The sequence below is a fragment of the Hyaena hyaena genome, unplaced genomic scaffold, assembly GCF_003009895.1.
Source record: "Hyaena hyaena isolate Hyena2069 unplaced genomic scaffold, ASM300989v1 scaffold_229, whole genome shotgun sequence".
Lineage (NCBI taxonomy): Eukaryota > Metazoa > Chordata > Mammalia > Carnivora > Hyaenidae > Hyaena > Hyaena hyaena.
Genome location: NW_024080861.1, coordinates 2,415,597 through 2,421,812, shown reverse-complemented (window position 1 = coordinate 2,421,812; position 6,216 = coordinate 2,415,597). Strand labels below are relative to the sequence as shown.

General features: G+C 41.1%; 1 pseudogene; it reads left to right on the top strand.

Annotated features, from left to right (window-relative positions):
* The first annotated feature begins 415 nt into the window (after nucleotides 1–415).
* On the top strand, nucleotides 416–516 carry LOC120239383 (annotated as a pseudogene).
* Nucleotides 517–6,216: the final 5,700 nt, after the last annotated feature.

The window sequence follows — 6,216 nt, the reverse complement described above, 5'->3', positions numbered from 1 at the left end:
GTATTTCCCTTCCTTTCCATTCAGGATAATGCTGATTATTATCCTCTCCTCAACTCTGAGAAAAAAGTGATGAAAGGCCAAAGAATCTTGGAACAGTCTTTCCGGATTTGGAGAAACAATAAAACGCAACCCTTGGTTTGCAAAACTTAACTTTGGTCTAGAGTCATATTCCATCCCACTGTCCGCTGTTTATCTTTTTAACATTATTAACTCATTTGTCATTCAGAAGCTTAAAGTTTAACATAATCAAAGTTATCGATTCTTTCCTGTATAATTTATGTTTTCTGTATGTTGCTCAAGTTTTCCCCTACCCTACAATCTTAACAACATCCTTTATATTTTCTTCTAGTTATTAAAAGTTGAAATATGTATCAGAAATTTCATTGGTAGACATAGAATCCGCACCGGGAGAAGAGTGCTCGCTTCAGCAGCACATATACTAAAATTGGAACGATACAGAGAAGATTAGCATGGCCCCTGCGCAAGGATGACACGCACAGGGAGAAGAATGATCATGGGAAAGAGGTGACAGATACTGTGGCAGAGCCACTGAGAAAACCTTCCCACACAGTAGAGGACCCTTCTCAAGGTACCAAGATTTGTGCTTTTTTGTTCCAGGGCGCATAGGCACAGCTAAATTCTTACTCTTTGGATTCCGTTTCATCTAGATGTCATGCCGACCCTGCGTGAACACCTCTGTCTTCAGACAGCTCATTAGACTTCAGGTTGCATAGTTGATTCTAATCACTTCTGTTACTCTTTGGTTTTTCCAAAGTGGTTTCATTGTCCTAAGAGTGCCTCCCTGAGACCCAGAACCTGGTCAGCATTGACCAGATATGGGTGATTCCTGTTCTCCGCAGCCAAATGTGAAGAGACAATTGCTTGAGTTATTTCTCTAGATAACTAATCTCACACATTATGTGTAGTCCTTCCTAGTTTCACTCGCTTTCATTGTCTACTTACACTTCAAAATTCCAGTCTACAGCCATACCACCCTGAACACGCCCGATCTCGTCTGATCTTGGAAAATTCCAGTGGTGCCTTACCCACTGTATATTCTGAAAATTAAAAGAACTTTGTAATAAACAGGGGAGTTTGGAAAGAACAGTGATCAAGTGGTCTCTCCAGCACTGATGAAGGGACACAATTGAGTTAAAACAAATGCTTGGTTAACTTGTCAATGTGATCCATGCTAGGCACACTTTTCTTTTTCAGATTCTGTTGGCCTACTGAGCAGTCTTCACCTGACTTAGAACTATAACCTTACTGCCAGGTGCTCCAGTCATTAGACTTCATGTTGTCTAACTTCTTCAGGTCTGTAACTTAGGTCAGCCCTAGTTACAGACCTTGATTTCCACCATGAGCACCATGTTTGACACTCCCCGCCACCCCGCCACTCTCCAAACCAGTGTTTCTGTCTATTGTAAATAGTTCTCATTAAATAACCTGAAAGCAGAATATCAAGATGTTGTGAACTGATTTTACACCTTTGTATAATCAGAGGTCCCTGACCTTTCATCTGCCTCTGAGGATACTCTTGGCCACCAGCATGATTTACACGTATGACCTGGCTCAAGTTCTGATAGCGATTGGGCTTGCCTGAGATTCCAGAGAGCTGAGAATACTGGCAGTCTCGGGATGGCAATCCATATGGGAGGGAAGTGTGCAGCCACATGTAGTTTTTTCTGGTACCAGTTGTTCCCTTGCGGTTTGTCAGTGAGGCATATGCAACAGGGCATGAATTTCACAAGATAGTTCATACAATCTTGTGCACCTCCTTCTGGCTCTTGAGCCCCTCTGTCTTTGTGGGCAAGTCATTTCACCTCCTTTAGTCTGAATTTTTATAATCTCTAAACGAAACGGATTGGACTAGATGGTCTTTATGGGTCCTTTCATCTGTAACTTCATATGATTCCATGATCCTTATGAGTTTACTTCAAAAGCTTCATTATCAGGGCGCCTGGGTGGCTCAGTTGGTTAAGCATCCAGCTCTTGATTTAGGATCAGGTCATGATCTCACAATTTGTGAGTTTGAACTTCGCACTAGGCTCTCTGTGGTCAGCACAGAACCCACTTGAGAGCCTCTGTTCCCCACTATCTGCCCTACCCCGCTCATCCTCTCTCTCTCAAAAACAAACTTAAAAAAAAAAAACAAACTCCATTATCAGCATTCAAAGTGCAGCAAGAATCAAGCACATTTCTGCATGTGGCTTGTGAAATCTTTCCCATGATTTTATAGTCACACTTTGCGCCCAAACTAGATAAACTAGTCAAAAGGGTTATTTTTTTAATTGAGATATAATTGACATATAACGTGACATTAGTTTCAGGTGTACACCGTAATGATCTGATATATGTATACATTGCCAAATGGCCACCATAGCAAGTCTGGTTAACATCCATAACCACACACAATTTTCTTCTTGTGATGAGAATTTTTAAGATTTATTTGTTTAGCAACTTTTAAGTATACTATATAGTATCATTAACCACAGTCACCATGCTGTACATAACCCCAGGACATATTTATTTTGTTACTAGAAGTTTGTACCTTTCGACCACCTTCACCTATTTCACCCACCCTCCACCCCCCATACCTTGCTCCTGGCAACCACTGATCTGTTCTCTCTATCTACCAAGTTTGGAGTCTTTGCTTTGAGTTTTGTTTTGTTTAGATTCCACATATAAGTGCGATCAAACAGTATTTTCCTTGCTCATTCTGTCATTTTTCACCTAGCATAATGCCCTCAAGGTCCATCCATGTTGACACAAATGGCAAGATCTCCTTCTTTTTTATGGTCCAACACCCTTCCAATGTGTGTGTGTATATATATATATATATATCATATCTTCTTTACCCATTCATCCACCGATGGACCTTGGGTAAATATTTTTGATACTGTTGGCAACTTGACACATTTAAAGAAAACTGAAAACTTTCTGGCTCTAGCTGCCTAGGCTCTTTCAGTTTTAGAAGCATAGCTACATGGGGCACCTGGGTGGTTCAGTCAGTTGAGCATCTGACTTCGGCTCAGGTCACAATCTCACAGTCTGTGGGTTTGAGCCCGGCGTCGGGCTCTGTGCTGACAGCTCAGAGCCTGGAGCCTGCATCACTTTCTGTGTCTTCCTCTCTCTCTGCCCCTCCCCCACTCGCTCTCTGTCTGTCTCTCAAAATAAAATAAAAGACAAAAAACAAAGCACAGCTACATCAAGTCGAGTCACTACCATTATGATTCAGTTGTATGCTCTTAGTGGAAAAGAAGGCAGCCAACAGAGAACCACCCTGACTATCAGAGAACAGATCAGAGCACAGATCCCAACCTTAGTGAACCTCCATAGCATCAAAGCATAATTAGTAACTGCAAAGGACCCCTCCTTACGAGTTTTATTAAGCCAAACAGTTAGCTGTTTACCAAAGTAATATATATCCAAACATATATATGAATTTTAGATCTATATTTGAACAAATAAGACAATTTCTGACCTGTTAGTGAAACCATTTTTACTTCCTGAAAATAGTCTTACTCATCAAAATCTCTCCTCACCTGAACTAACGTACCTCTATCAGCCAAGTAGAGTGAGAAGGGACTAGGTTTGGGTGTCACAAAAAGCTTGTTCTGAATTCCCACTGTGCCAGAGATTAGGACACAAAGAAAAATCAGTTATGGCTCCCAGGCTGGTGGAAATTGTGGTGGTGGAAGTGTGAGGAAGGGGGTGGCATATAGGAAAGCTGTTCTCTCTGTGAGAGCTGGCTGGCTGAGCTCACTTTGTGGGTTCCAGGTTTTGCAGCTTTTATCTAATTGCCTCAGATCTCAAATAGCAGAGCTCATCCAGCCTCATGAACTCTGGACTTCTTTCCTGATGTCTGCATTGGTTTCTTCTACAACCTTTTCTAGGAGGCTTCCTGTTAAACAAAAAAGACCATGGAAAGCGCTACTTGTTGGTGTTATGATGCTCTGGGACTTATATCTAAATTAATATTTCATAGAAGGCATCATGTGCAACCTCTACTGCACCAGACAATATGGGAATACGAGCACATGCTGCACATAGGTTCATCTTCTGCGGGAGCTGCTTTTGTAAAATCCTCTGAAGTGTAGAAAGAAACAGGATGAGAATCCCGTATTTCCAAGCAGAGAACAGATCCTTGCTCAGAATTCTCTTCCCCCTGATGATATCTTATGAAAGTTCTGCAAGGCCAATAAAAATTACAAGAAAGGTGGCCTACAGAGGAGCTTAAATTCGGAGGAAGATTTGGAATCTTGAGTAGGTGGTAAAAAAAATTTTGAAATGAAAATAATAATTTTATAAAGAACCTTCTAAATTATTTAGCATAGATGGCAATTATGGAGGAAACTTTTAGAGGGTCCACAGAGTAGCCAACTAGGCAACTGAAAAACAATTTCAATTTTTTTTAAAAAGGAGGTTTTAAATTAAACTTCAATTGCTTAATGGGGTGCTTGGGTGGCTCAGTCAGTTGAGTGTCTGACTTCGGCTCAGGTCATGATCTCACAATTCGTGGGTTTGAGCCCTGCGTCAGGCTCTGTGCTGACAGCTAACTCAGAGCCTGGAGCCTGCTTCAGATTCTGTGTCTCCCTCTCTCTCTGCCCCTCCCCTGCTCATAATCTGTCTCTCTCTGGCTCTCCAAAATAAATAAATGTAAAAACAAAAAAAAAAACTTAAAAAAATTAATTAATTTCAAGTGCTTAAGTGTAAGGGGGAAAAGAATTAGAATTTTTAGCTTCAGGATCACCCCCTCTGCATCAGATACTGTTTTTGCACTGGGACTACAAGGTTGTAACACTGAGATAAGATAGTAGTATGGTCCATGCCTTCATGGGGACAGTAGTGAAAGAGGCACAAAACAAATGTGTAACTCCACATTGTGAAAATCACAAGGCATTATGCACAATAGGGGCAAAAATGGAGGGCCTAAACTGTCTAGAGCAAAATCAGAGTAAGGCCTCATAAAATGGTAAAGCATTACAAGAGATCAGTAAGGAGGATTCTGATGATTCAGAATTTCCATTTCAACAGACCCATTATAGTTGTAGCTCAGAGATACCAGGGGCAAGGCCTAACGATTGGTCACGGCATCTATGTCTTTCCTTTGTTGATGACACCAGAGATCAAGACCTAGTCTTCGGTTTGGCTGGTCCATCCATCCAGACCTGTACTGGCTCCCAAACTCATCTGACCATTAGAGATTATGAAGGGCAGTGTATTAATTTACAACAGGAGTATGCCCTTCTAGTGCCTGGAATTCGTATGGCTATGAACTCTCAGGGAACCCAGCAGGCCTAAGAAGCTGGGCCTTTCCTGCTCAAGATGTTGATTTTCTCTCATACATGTTTGTGCCCCTCTATTTCACTTCCAGAAGATAATCTTCTCCAAGTTCTGAGGGTGTTCCTCTGGTGACCCTACACACTGATTCCAGAATCTACGCTGCACATCAGATTAGCTTGGAATCCCTTGCTCACTACAAACAAATGGTGTAAACAAGATTATTTAAAATATTTAAAGAACTGAACTGAAGTACCTGTAAGCACTCTGAACATACTGTTTAAAATAGAAATAACTGACACCATAATAAAAGTCATTTTTATTTAGTTATTACACAGGCATTTAAATGAATGGAAGAAGGAACTAATGAATCAACAAATAAAGGAAGATTGAACTCAGAGACAACTTTGGGATCATGTATTTATTTGATATAGGAAAGAAATCTGTATTTTTTTTAAATTCCAGTGTAGTTAATGTATAGTATTATATTAGCTTTGGGTGCATAGTACAGTAATTCAATAATTCCATACACTATTTAGTGTTCATTGCGATAAGCATACTCTTTTTTTTTTTTTTTAATTTTTTAATGTTTTATTTATTTCTAGGAGAGAGAGAGAGAGACAGCGTGAGCAGGGGAGGGTCAGAGAAGAGAGGGAGTCACAGACTGAAACAGGCTCCAGGCTCTGAGCTGGCAGTCAGCACAGAGCCCGCGACGCGGGGCTCGCGCCCACGAACCGAAAGATCATGACCTAAGCGAAAGTCGGACGCTTAACCGACTAAGCCACCCAGGCGCCCCGCGATAAGCATACTCTTAATCCCTTTCACCTATTTCATCTATCCCCCCACCCACCTCCTGTAACCATAAGTTTGTTTTCTACAGTTTAGAGTCTGTGTTTTGGATTGTCTCTCTCTCTTTTCTTTCCCCTTTTGTTC